At 48.5% G+C, this 14,346-nt stretch overlaps 1 pseudogene; it reads left to right on the plus strand.

Annotated features, from left to right (window-relative positions):
- The window catches only part of LOC144607690 (transcription factor CP2-like protein 1), a 55,772-nt pseudogene that overhangs the window by 11,835 nt on the left and 29,591 nt on the right, over window positions 1-14,346 (plus strand).

A 14,346-nucleotide genomic window follows, 5' to 3' on the forward strand; every position in this document is an offset into this window, starting at 1 on the left:
TGCCGGGCAGCGATGCCTATGTTAACCTATCCCACTCCTTGTCTCTGGCAACATCACTGAGATAGGCAATAGACAATAGGTGCAGGAGAAGGCCATTCGGCCCTTCGAGCAAGCACTGCCATTCAATGTGATCATGTCTGATCATTCACAATCAGTTTCCCGTTCCTGCCCTCTCCCCATACCCCCTGACTCCGCTATCAATAAGAGCTCAATCTAGCTCTCTCTTGAAAGCATCCAGAGAATTGGCCTCCACTGCCTTCTGAGGCAGTGAATTCTACAGATTTACAACTCTCTGACTGAAAAGGTTTTTCCTCATCTCCGTTCTAAATGGCCTACCCTTATTCTTAAGCTGTGATCTGCCATTTTCATTATTACCTTCGTCCGGCACCCTGGCGCAGCGGTAGAGTTGCTGCCTCACAGCGCCAGAGACCCGGGTTCAATCCTGACTACGGGTCCTGTCTGTACGGAGTTTGTACGTTCTCCCCGTGACCTGAGTGGGTTTTCTCCGGGCGCTCTGGTTTCCTCCCACACTCCAAAGACGTACGGGTTTGTAGGTTAATTTGGCTTCGGTAATTGTAAATTGTCCCTACTCTGTACGATAGTGTTAGTGGCAGGGACTGCTGGTTGGCTCGGATTCGGTGGGCCAATGGGCCTGCTTAAACTAAACTAAATATGCATAGAAGCTGAATTAGGCCACTCAGCCCAACGAGTCTACTCCGCCATTCAATCATGGCTGATCTATCCTTCCCACCCCATTCTCCTGCTTTCTCCCATAACCTTTGACACATGTACTCATCATGAACCTACCAATCTGCGCCTTAAAAATATCCATTCACGGCCTCCACAGCCTTCTGTGGCAGTGAATTCCACAGATTCACCACCCTCTGACTAAAGACATTCACTCCTCAGTTTTGGTTTAGTTTAAGGTGGCAGGCCCTTTGGCCCACAAACCCGCGCCAACCAGCGATTCCCACACGCCAACACTATCCTACAGAGTAGGGACAATTTACAATTACCGAAGCCAATGAACCTGCAAGCCTGCACGTCTTTGGAGTGTGGGCGGAAACCGGAGCACCCGGAGGAAACACGTGGGGTAATGGGGTGCAAACTCCGTACAGACAGCACCCCGTAGTCAGGATCGAACCCGGGTCTCTGGCGCTGTGAGGCAGCAACTCAACCGCTGCGCCACCGTGCCGCCCCAATTTATGAAGAGGCTACACAGGGTGCAACGTATGTGAAACTGACGAAGGTGAAGGTTTTTGTCTTCTTTCAGGACGTGCTGCCACTGCCACTTTTCAAGCACGAGGAGTCTGCCCTCTCTTCAGACAATGAGCCCAGTGCCGTCAGCTTCCAGTACGTTCTGAGCGCCGCCACCTCGCCCGCCGTTAAACTACACGAGGAGACCCTCACCTACCTCAACCAAGGTAACCGCCACGTGCAACCAGCACGACCTATGCACGGGGACAGGTGTGCATGGACACCACCTCCTGCACTCGAGCGTCACATAGAACTTTGCACTGCAACCCTCCAACAGAGTGCTGGAGTAACTCAACGGGTCAAGCAGCATCTCTGGAGAACATAGATGGGTGACGTTTTGGGTCGGGGCCCCTTCTTAGACCCTTCTTATCCTGCCCTGGTGGCAGTCAGTGGGTATTTTTTAAGGCAGAGATAGATAGATTCTTGATTAGTGCGGGTGTCAGAGGTTATGGGAGAAGGCAGGGAGAATGGGGTTAGGAGGGAGAGATAGGTCAGCCACGATTGAATGGCGGTGAGATGGGCCTGATGGGGTATTTCTTGGCCGAATGTGACTTTTCTCTCGGTATCTTACGTAGCTGGCCGTTTAACTTGCAGACCAGCGCGTCTTTGGTCGTGAAGGGAACCGAGACCTGGGAGAAACCGTGTGGTCCGAGAACGGAGAGAACGTTCGGACGGTCACGAGGATGAATGAATTGAACCGGGGACCACTAGGACATTGAAGCTGAACTGATGTGATCCTGGAGGCTCATCTGGATGCTTGAGGATAGTATCACACATCTGAAATCTGCCGTCCCTGTTTGATGCTTGAAGGGTCTCCTGAGTGCAAGGTCAGTCCAGCGTAGAGAATACAACATCCATTGTCAGAGTGAAGAATATTATTTCTCCATTTCAGCATGAGCCGGCCGACCAGTTATTTGGACTCTTGTACAATGGTCTTCAGCCAGCAGAAGCAACCTGCTAAACTTACCGCCAAACCCTTGTATGTTTAGCTTTTAGTTTAGTTTAGAGATACAGCGTGGAAACAGGCCCTTCGGCCCACCGAGCCCGCACTGCATTCCTCACCCTAAAACTATCCAACACGCACTCGGGATAATATACATTTACACCCAGCCAATTAGCCAACAAACCTATACATCTTTGGAGTGTGGGAGGAAACCGAAGCTCTCGGAGAAAACCCACGCAGGTCACGGGGAGAACGTACAAACTCCGTACATAGAAACATAGACATAGAAAAATAGGTGCAGGAGTAGGCCATTCGGCCCTTCGAGCCTGCACCACCATTCAATGTGATCATGGCTGATCATCCAACTCAGTATCCCGTACCTGCCTTCTCTCCATACCCCCTGATCCTTTAGCCACAAGGGCAACATCTAACTCCCTCTTAAATATAGCCAATGAACTGGCCTCAACTACCTTCTGTGGCAGAGAATTCCACAGATTCACCACTCTCTGTGTGAAAACGGACAGCACCCGTAGTCAGGATCGAACCTGGGACTCTGGCGTTGTAAGGCAGCAGCTCTATCGCTGCGCCACCCTGTGTTACGAGGCATTTGTGTTGTATGTTCTATGTTTGAAGAATACCTACTTAGAACAGTGCAGCATAGGAACAGGCTCATTGGCATACAACGCCCCCCCTGCCAAACATGATGCCAAGTTATACTAATCTCCTTTGCCCACTCACGTTCCATATCCCTCCATTCCTTGCATGTCCATGTGCCTTTGCAAAATCCTCTAAATACCAATCTTATCACTGCATTCCAGGCATCGCACAACTCTCTGTGCAAGAATTGTGCCTCACACATCTATATATTAAAACTCTCGTTTGTTTGTTTGTTTGTTTGTTCCTGAACTACAGCCAAAACGGTACACGATAGTGCAACAATTTTAGGCCCCCCTTACTCACCGTCATCCCCTTTGGTGCTAATGGACGTTTCATTGCAATCGGTGTTATATTTTTTAAGTTATTCACATTTTAAAGTTTAAATCTATCTCCTCAGGTGGAGGGGGGGGGAGGGGATGGAGGGGAGGGAGGGAGGGAGGGGAGGGGTGTGAGGGGGGGGAGGGGAGGGGGGAGCGGGAGGGGGGATGGAGGGGGGGGAGGGGAGGAAGTGGGTGGAGGGCGGGAGGGAGGGAGGGAGGGAGGTGGAGGAAGGGGGGGAGGGGAGCTGGAGCGGGAGGGGGGGGGGAGGAGAGGGTGCTGCCCCAATGCCTGAGAGGTTTGGGCCCACTATCTCCTACAAACTTTTCCTCTCAGCTTAAAGCCATGACCTCTTGACGTTGACATTTGAACTACCGCGCCAATGTACCGCGCCAAGATTAGTGAATCCTCACCCTTTCAATCTGTGTCCTTTATTGGGTTTGCATCTCCATAACATCATAAGAGATAGGAGAAGAATTAGGCCATTCGGCCCATCAAGTCTACTCACCATCCAATCATGGCTGGTCTATCTCTCTCTCTCTCCTATCCCCATTCTCCCACCTTCTCCCCAGAACCCCTGACATCTGGAACCTAACAATGAAGTGGCTGAGGCTTGAGATAGGGTAGGGGTGGATTGTTAAAGCGCTTGGTCTCCACACCTCATACATGGTCGTTTCCCCTGCAGGTCAGTCCTATGAGATCAGGATGCTGTGCAATCAGAACATACGGGGACTCATGGAGTCAAACGGGAAGGCTACTGAAGGTGAGACTGACACAGAGGTGGGGAGGGTGGAATGGGGGCAAAATTATAGTGGGTTCATGCCAGGTGCTAAATGGTCAGCACAGACCCAGTGGGCAGAACGATCTGTTTCTGCTGTATGCACAAAATGCTGGAGTAACTCAGCGGGTCTCAGGAGAGAAGGAATGGGTGACGTTTCAGGTCAATACCCTTCTTCAGACTGAAGAAGGGTCTCGACCCGAAAAGTCACCCATTCCTTCTCTTCCGAGATGCTGCCTGACCCGCTGAGTTACTCCAGCATTTTGTGTCTACTTTCGATTTAAACCAACGTCTGCAGTTTTTTTCCTACATATGTTTCTGTTGTATTGACAATTACTCCGCTAAATGACAAGATAATCATAATCATAATCAAGGACCAGTCTCACCCCGGTCACTCCATCTTCTCCCCTCTCCCTTCAGGCAAGAGGTATAGAAGTGTGAAAACTACACACCTCCAGATTCAGGGACAGTTTCTTCCCAGCTGTTATCAGACAACTGAACCGTCCACTCACCAACTAGAGAGTGGCCCTGACCTCCCGTCTACCCCATTGGAGACCTTCAAACTATTTTTAATCGGACTTAACTGGACTTTATCTCGCACTAAATGTTACACCCTTTATCCTGTATCTGTACAGGGTGGATTGTAATCATGTAATGTAAGAAAATAACTGCAGATGCTGGTACAAATCGAAGGTATTTATTCACAAAATGCTGGAGTAACTCAGCGGGTCAGGCAGCATCTCAGGAGAGAAGGAATGGGTGATGTTTCGGGTCGAGATCCTTCTGAAGACCCTTCAGTCTGAAGAAGGGTCTCGACCTGAAACGTCACCCATTCCTTCTCTCCTGAGATGCTGCCTGACCTGCTGAGTTACTCCAGCATTTTGTAATCATGTATGGTCTTTCCACTGACTGGACAGCACGCAACAAATAAAGCTAATATGGGTTTGGCAGTCTAAATGAATATGTGAGCAAGGTATTGTGGGAACAGTTCTGCTGCTAGGAAAATAGACAGCGCGATTTCCTATGTTCCTTATGAATGCAAGGTTAGCATGGACATTGTGGGTCGAAGGGCCTGTCCCTGTGTTGTACTGTTCCACGTTCTATGGTGTCTGTTTAATTCCAGCCCACAGACGTTGCACACATCTGTACAATCCCGACCGGGGCTGTGTTACAGGACACCCAGGATGGTAGGCACAAGATCTCAGAGAGAACTCACGGGGTCACGGGGAGAACGTACAAACTCCGTACAGACAGCGCCCGTGGTCAGGGTCGAACCTCCAGCACTTTGTGTCGTGTGATGACCTCTCTCGTTCTGCTTTGTAGAGCACGGTTCGGGTGGTGTTCCATGACCGGCGTCTCCAGTACAGTGAATACCAACAGTTCCAGGGGTGGAAGTGGAACAGGCCGGGAGACCGGCTGCTTGATGTCGGTGAGTCCTGCGCTCTGTGGGCCGTGCCGCGCCGGTGCAGAGAGCTTGCCGATCTTTGCTCTTCACTGGCACCTGGACCAGTGGCGCAGCCAGTCGAGCCGCTGCCTGCCCCGCAGCGTCAGAGACCCAGGTTCGATCCTGACCTCGGGTGCTGTCTGTGTAGAGTTTGCACACTCTCCCTGCGACCACAAGAATGGCTCTGGTTTCCACCCATATCCCAAAGACGCGCAGGTTAATTGTTGGCTAATTGGCCCTCTGCAAATTGCCCCCAGTATGTAAGGAGTGTATGTAAAAGTGAGGTGACATGGAACTATGTCAATAAACAATAGACAATAGACAATGGGTGCAGGAGGAGGCCATTCGGCCCTTCGAGCCAGCACCACCATTCAATGTGATCATGGCTGATCATTCTCAATCAGTACCCCGTTCCTGCCTTCTCCCCATACCCCCTGACTCCGCTATCCTTAAGAGCTCTATCTAGATCTCCCTTGAATGCATTCAGAGAATTGGCCTCCACTGCCTTCTGAGGCAGAGAATTCCACAGATTCACAACTCTCTGAGTGAAAAAGTTTTTCCTCATCTCCGTTCTAAATGGCCTACCCCTTATTCTTAAACTGTGGCCCCTGGAGCTGGACTCCCCCAAAATTGGGAACATGTTTCCTGCCTCTAACGTGTCCAACCCCTTAATAATCTTATATGTTTCGATAAGATCCTCTCTCATCCTTCTAAATTCCAGTGTATACAAGCCTAGTCGCTCCAGTCTTTCAACATACGACAGTCCCGCCATTCCGGGAATTAACCTAGTAAACCTACGCTGCACGCCCTCAATAGCAAGAATATCCTTCCTCAAATTTGGAGAGCAAAACTGCACACAGTACTCCAGGTGCGGTCTCACTAGGGCCCTGTACAACTGCAGAAGGACCTCTTTGCTCCTATACTCAACTCCTCTTGTTAATGAACGATCGATGGTCGGCGTGGGCTCGGTGGGCCGCGGGGCATGTTTCCATGCTGTACCTATAAACTCAACTGTTGTATTGGTCTCCCGACCTAACAAAGGATGTCCTTGCCTTAGAGGGAGCAATGTGGGGACTATCACAAAATGCTGGAGTAACTCATCAGGTCAGGCAGCATCTTGGAGAGAAGGAATGGGTGACGTTTCTGGTCGAGACCCTTCTTCAGTCTGAAGAAGGGTCTCGACCCGAAACGTCACCCATTTCTTCTCTCCTAGATGCTGCCTGACCTGCTGAGTTACTCCAGCATTTTGTGATACCTTCGATTTGGACCAGCATCTGCAGTTATTTTCCTGCACAATGTGGAGACTGGGTTGGGATTGAGGGGGGATTGTTTTGTGATGCCGGAACCAACTGTTGAGCCTTCCCGAGGTGTGGTGGGCCTAACTCAATGAAACACCAGTGAAGGGGGGTGTCCACTTGATAACCCCAATGACATTCTTGCATTTATATCATTAGGTTTTTTCTAAGAGCTAGTTGACATGCAGGTAGCTGTTTTTTTTGCATATGGAGTTATGTATTGTCCTTAGTATAAGCTGATATATTCAGTTAGATAGTTAGATAATACCTTGGCTTTGGGCTTGCTTTTCTTAGTCGAGTGCTTATCCTGGAGTTATAGCACAAGTACTTTGTGTTTTAATTGTAAATTTGGTCTCCCGACCTAAGAAAGGATGTCCTTGCCTTAGAAGCACCAATGTGGAGACTGGGTTGGTTCAAGCAATGGGATGGTTCTGCTGCATGAGAAGGGATTGACTGGGCCAGGAGTGTTCCCTACAGTTCAAAAGAATGAGGGGAGATCACGATGAAACTTATGAACTCTCAAAGCGATTGAGCAGGGAAGATTTCATTGACCGAAGACCAGTGGGAATGATTTAAGACCAGGTGCGAGACCATTTTGTTCCAGGATGACTCGGTGGGCGGTGAACCTGTGCTGGTGTCCGGTTTAGAACATAGAAACATAGAAAATAGGTGCAGGAGTAGGCCATTCGGCCCTTCGAGTCTGCACTGCCATTCAATATGATCATGGCTGATCATCCAACTCAGTATCCCGTACCTGCCTTCTCTCCATACCCACTGATCCCTTTAGCCACAAGGGCCACATCTAACTCCCTCTGAAATATAGTCAATGAACTGGCCTCAACTACCTTCTGTGGCAGAGAATTCCACAGATTCACCACTCTCTGTGTGAAAAAAAACGTTCTCTTCTCGGTCCTAAAAGACTTCCCCCTTATCCTTAAACTGTGACCCCTTGTTCTGGACTTTCCCAACATCGGGAACAATCTTCCTGCATCTAGCCTGTCCAACCCCTTAAGAATTTTGTAAGTTTCTATAAGATCCCCCCTCAATCTTCTAAATTCCAGCGAGTACAAGCCGAGTCTATCCAATCTTTCTTCATATGAAAGTCCTGCCATCCCAGGAATCAATCTGGTGAACCTTCTCTACTCCCTCTATGGCAAGAATGTCTTTCCTCAGATTAGGAGACCAAAACTGTATGCAATACTCCAGGTGTGGTCTCACCAATGCCCTGTACAGTTCAGTTTATTGTCACGTGTACCGAGGTACAATGAAAAGCTTTTGTTGCGGAAAGACCAAAAGCACCCGTATGGAACACCAAAGGCGCATACACGGTGGTTGATGGACACTGAGTCATTTTGTTCATTGAACACAAGAGGTTGCTAAGATATCTTAACATTGAGGTGATCAAGGGGTATTAGAATAGTGTAGGAAAACAGCGGTGATTTGGAAGATCAGCCATGGTCTTGATGATTCGCAGTGCTGGCTTGAGAGACCAAATGGTCTAACCCCTGCTCCTATTTTTTATATTGTTATGTTCGTAACTTCAAAGTAACTTTCCTCCAGTTTGAGTTGTAGAGCCATATGAGGCGGCACGGTAGCGCAGCGGGAGAGTTACTGCCTTACCAGAAAACTGGTTTCAATCCTGACCATGTGTGTTCTTGATTAGATTTTAGATTTAGATTTAGATTTTCGATTTAGAGATACAGCACAGAAACAGGCCCTTCGGCCCACCGGGTCCGCGCCGCCCAGCGATCCCCGCACACGAACACTATCCTACACCCACTAGGGACAATTTTTACATTTGCCCAGCCAATTAACCTACAAACCTGTGCGTCTTTGGAGTGTGGGAGGGAACCGAAGATCTCGGAGAAAACCCACGTAGGTCATGGGGAGAACGTACAAACTCCGTACAGACGGCGCCCGTAGTCAGGATCGAACCTGAGTCTCCGGCGCTGCATTCGCTGTAAAGCAGCAACTCTACCGCTGCGCTACATTAGTAAGGGTGTCAGAGGTTATGGGGAGAAGGCAGGAGAATGGGGTTAGGAGGGAGAGATAGATCAGCCATGATTGAATGGCGGAGTAGACCTAATGGGCCGGAGGGCCTAATTCTATTCCTACTCCTTATGACCTTATTTGACCCCTTTGTACAGGGTTTGTACGTTCTCCCTGTGACCGTGTAGGTTTTCTCCGGGTGCTCCGGTTTCCTCCCACATTCCAAAGGTGAGCGGGTTTGTAGGTTAATTGGCTTCTGTAAATTGTCCCCAGTATGTAGGATAGAGCTAGTGTACAGCGCAGACTCGGTGGGCCGAAGGGCCTGTTTCCACACTGTGTCTCGAAACTAACCTAAACTACAGCATGGAGACAAGCCTTTAGGCCCAACTCAGCAAATCCAAACAATCCCAAACTAAGCTTGTCCCATTCGCCCCTGTTTGGCCCATATCCCTCCAAATCTTTCCTATCCATGTACCTGTCCAAGTGTCTTTTAATGGTATTATGGTATCTGCCTCAACCACCTCCTCTGGCAGCTCGTTCCATATACCAACAGAGTGACAAAGTTGCCCCCTCAGGTTTATATTAACAGTTGTCTCTGTCACCTTGAACCTTCGTCCTTTGGATCTTGAGTGAGTAAAAGACGCTGTGCAATCAAACCTATCTGTTCCCCTGATTCATTGCCACAGGTAGATGTGGAGGCCAAGCTAATGGATATTTTTAAGGCAGGGATTGACAAATTTAGGATTAATGAGGGTGTCAGGGGTTTGGGGAGAAGGCAGGAGATTGGGGTTGAGAGGGAAAGATAGATCAGCCATGAATGAATGGGGCAGTAGACATGATGGGCCAAGTGGCCTAATTCTGCTCCTAAAACCTATGAACTACGGGTGATTTTGTACAGACTTGTTCTACATACACCTTTCTTGCTTTTACAGTGAGTTCCAGTTTCGCCACTCCTTAAATTGAATTTGTTTTCTGAGTAATGGTGATTATAGAGTCATAGAGAGATCCAGCGTGGAAACAGGCCCTTCGGCCCTACTTGTTGACATCGGCCAACATGTCCCAGCTACACCAGTCCCACCTTCCTGCGATTGGTCCGTGTCCCTCCAAACTTGTCCTATCCATGTACTTGTCTAACTGTTTCTTAAACGTTGGGATAGTCCCAGCCTCGATTACCTCCTCTGGCAGCTCGTTCCATACACCCAACACCCTTTGTGTGAGCTAATCTCCCACTAGTTGATCGCGTCCAACTCTCTTGTCATCTTGCCAGTAAATGTTCTGACCATCCAACAGCTAATCCTCGGAGCCCAGACTAGAAAGGGAATGTCTCAAACCTCACACCTGCAATATTTCCCCTTCTCACTGCCCCGGTGTGATTAACGATCCAGTCCTGGTACACAGCACTCTGAGATCTCTTGTCACACTTCATTCTTTGTTCCCACTGTACAAATTCAACGCGCGCACGCATTCGGAAACGGATTCACCGGCGCCTGGGAGTATCAGCAGCTTCCACAGATTCACAACTCTCTGACTGAAAAGGTTTTTCCTCATCTCAGTTCTAAATGGCCCACAGTTTAAGAATAAGGGGTAGGCCATTTAGAACTGAGATGAGGAAAAACTTTTTCAGTCAGAGAGTTGTGAATCTGTGGAATTCTCTGCCTCAGAAGGCAGTGGAGGCCAATTCTCTGAATGCATTCAAGAGAGAGCTGGATAGAGCTCTTAAGGATAGCGGAGTCAGGGGGTATGGGGAGAAGGCAGGAACACGGTACTGATTGAGAATGATCAGCCATGATCACATTGAATGGTGGTGCTGGCTCGAAGGGCCGAATGGCCTCCTCCTGCACCTATTGTCTATTGTCTATTGTCTTCTGTTTCGTATATGGGCAGGAGGAAGCGAACCACAACTGAATCAAATCTAAGATAGGCACAAAAAGCTGGAGTAACTCAGCAGGACAGGCAGCATCTCTGGAGAGAAGGAATGGGTGACGTTTCGGGTCGAGACCCTTCTCCAGACGATGTGTAAGCCAGCATCTGCAGTTCCTTCCTACACATTCCAGCTATCACTTGCCTGGCTTTATCTTGCCCCCACCTCTTTCCCTGCTTTCTCCCCCCCCCCCACTACAATTAGCCTGAAGGAGGGTCCCCAACCAAAATGTCACCTCTCTAAGTCCATAGACACTGCCTGACCTCTGAGTTACTGCAACATGTTGTACCTTGTGTGTTCATCTGAGCATTTGTAGATAAAACAGGTCATAGAGTCATAGAATCTTATAGCGTAGAAACAGCCCCTTCAGCCCAACTTGCCCACACCGGCCAACATGTCCGATTTACACTAGTTCTATCTACCTGTGTTTCACCCATATTCCTCTAAACCTGTCCTATCCATGCACCCCGTATCCTTAAAGTTTCTTAAACGTTGCGATAGTCCCTGCCTCAACGACCTCCTCTGGCACCCCATACACCCACCACCCTTTGTGTGAAAAAGTGACCCCCCTCAGATTCTTATTAAATCTTTCCCCCCTCCCCTTAAACCAATGTCCTCTCCTCCCCTGGGCAACCTGACACGGTCCAGATCGAACAGGGAGTGTAATTTCAACTCTACGACTTTCCCAATTACCCCTTTCCCATTTGCCGTTACTACACAGGTAATTAGGGGGTGATCTTACGCAGACCTGATAGAGCAGATCTGCCAGTCATTATTTCCAGTTTAGTTGGTTGTTTATTGAAGTAGATGTACAAACAAGGAAATGAACATACCAGGCTTTACTTATTCCGCATGTGAGTTGCAGCTGGCTGCTCAGTCCCTGGTCTGGTGAGGACTGTATGCTCTCCCTCCCTGTGCCTGCCACTTCCTGCCCCCTATGCCCATATATATACCCCACCCTGTGCATCTAACGACTGCCCCCAAGTGTCCAAATTAATACGGCAAGATATATCTAGACAAAATGCCAACATTAGCTATCTTAAACATAAATGGCCCCGACAGGGAGCTTTATGAACAAACATGCAGTAGTTCTTTTGAATAACCTAATTGTACATGGGTTTGAAAGTGAGGGGTGTACCATCGGTGGAAGAAAGGGAAGGACATAGGACCTTCAGGATGAAGGCGTGGGCCAATTGCTCCCCTGTTTGTTCCACCATCGAATCACGTGGATCATGACCGATCTTTTTCTTCAGCACCATGTTTGTGCAAAGGGCCTTAAACCTCTTGATTCCCTCAATTTCCAAAACTCTTGTTGATCCCTGTCTTGAATATATATAATACAAGAAAATAACGGCAGATGCTGGTACAAATCGAAGGTATTTATTCACAAAATGCTGGAGTAACTCAGCAGGTCAGGCAGCATCTCAGGAGAGAAGGAATGGGTGACGTTTCGGGTCGAGACCCTTCGTCTTGAATATGCTCAGTGACTGAGGTTCAACATCACCGTTAGAATCATAGAGTCATAAGTTTATGAGTGATAGGAGCAGAATTAGGCCATTCGGCCCATCATGTTCACTCCGCCATTCGATCACGGCTGATCTATCTTTCCCTCTCAACCCCATTCACCTGCCTTCTCCCCTTAACCCCTGACACCCGTGCTAATCAAGAATCTATCTATCTCTGTCTTAAAAATACCTATTGACTTGGCCTCCACAGCCTTCTGAGGCAATGAATTCCACAGATTCACCACCCTCTGACTAAAGAAATTCTTCCTCACCTCCTTCCTAAAAGAAGGTCCTTTAATTCTGAGGCTGTGACCTCTCGGCCTGGACTTTCCAATTAGTGGAACCATCCTCTCCACATCCATTCTATCCAAGTCTTTTACTATTCTGTACGTTCCAATGAGGTCCCCCCTCTTATTCTTCTAGACTCCAGCGAGTACAGGCCCAGTGCGGTCAAACGCTCATCTTAGGTTAACCCACTCATTCCTGGGATCATTCGTGTAAACCTCTTCTTGGCCCTCTCCAGAGCCAGCACATCCTTCCACAGACATGGTGCCCAAGGTTGCTCACATGTGTGTTCACATAAATTCGCTGTGTGACTCCATGCCTCTCTGACTCCCCCATTGCAAATATACCCTTCCTTACATACTGAGACAAAACCTGCTCACTTTACGATCTTGCCAGGGCCCTGTGTAACTCTGAAAAGCTGTCCTGCAGTAGAAGTCAACGCGCCACTAGTTTCCCTAATTAAGGATTTTATTACATTATCTGTGAGACGAGGCCAAATAAATTAGCACATAAATGTTTTCTCTGACGGGAGGTTGCTGCAATTAAAATGTTAACATGGAAAAAAATTGGGAAAACTAAATTGACAGTAAAGGGGGAAAGAATATGACAGACCATGGACCAGTACAAGTTGGTGAATCGGTCCATTGCAGTTAGCACCAGCCCCTTGGTGCAGCAGTCCAATCAGGGGCGTGTGTAACAGTAGGTAAACTGAGGCGTAACAGCTAAGAGACGGCGTACGGTGAAGTTTTAAGCACACCCAACCTCATCACACCAGAGGGGCAGCACAGTGGAATTATACACTGGAATTTAGAAGGATGAGAGGGGATCTTATCGAAACGTATAAGATTATTAAGGGGTTGGACACGTTAGAGGCAGGAAACATGTTAACATAGAAACATAGAAAATAGGTGCAGGAGTAGGCCATTCGGCCCTTCGAGCCTGCACCGCCATTCAATATGATCATGGCTGATCATCCAACTCAGTAGCCTGTACCTGCCTTCTCTCCATACCCCCTGATCCCTTTAGCAAAAAGGGCCACATCTAACTCCCTCTTAAATATAGCCAATGAACTGGCCTCAACTACCTTCTGTGGCAGAGAATTCCACAGACTCACCACTCTCTGTGTGAAGAAATGTTTTCTCATCTCGGTCCTAAAAGACTTCCCCCTTATCCTTAAGCTGTGACCCCTGGTTCTGGACTCCCCCAACATCGGGAACAATCTTCCCGCATCTAGCCTCTCCAACCCCTTAAGAATTTTATATGTTTCTATAAGATCCCCCCTCAGTCTTCTAAATTCCAGCGAGTATAAGCCTAGTCTATCCAGTCTTTCCTCATATGCAAGTCCCGCCATCCCAGGGATTAATCTGGTGAACCTTCTCTGTACTCCCTCTAAGGCAAGAATGTCTTTCCTCAGGTTAGGAGAACAAAACTGCACACAATACTCCAGGTGCGGTCTCACCAAGGCCCTGTACAACTGCAGCAGAACCTCCCTGCTCCTAAACTCAAATCCTCTTGCTATGAATGCCAACATACCATTCGCTTTCTTCACTGCCTGCTGCACCTGCATGCTTGCTTTCAATGACTGGTGCACCATGACACCCAGGTCACGTTGCATCTCCCCTTCTCCCAATCGGTCACCATTCAGGTAATACTCTGCTTTCCTGTTCTTGCCGCCAAAGTGGATAACCTCACATTTATCCACATTATATTGCATCTGCCTTGCATTTGCCCACTCGCCTAATCTATCCAAGTCACTTTGCAGCCTCCTAGCATCCTCCTCGCAGCTAACACTGCCACCCTTTCGTGTCATCCGCAAACTTAGAGATGTTGCATTCAATTCCCTCGTCCAAATCATTAATATACACAGTAAATAACTGGGGTCCCAGCACTGAGCCTTGCGGTACCCCACTAGTCACTGCCTGCCATTCCGAAAAGGACCCGTTTATTTCTACTC

The sequence above is a fragment of the Rhinoraja longicauda genome, chromosome 29 (assembly GCF_053455715.1).
Source record: "Rhinoraja longicauda isolate Sanriku21f chromosome 29, sRhiLon1.1, whole genome shotgun sequence".
NCBI lineage: Eukaryota > Metazoa > Chordata > Chondrichthyes > Rajiformes > Arhynchobatidae > Rhinoraja > Rhinoraja longicauda.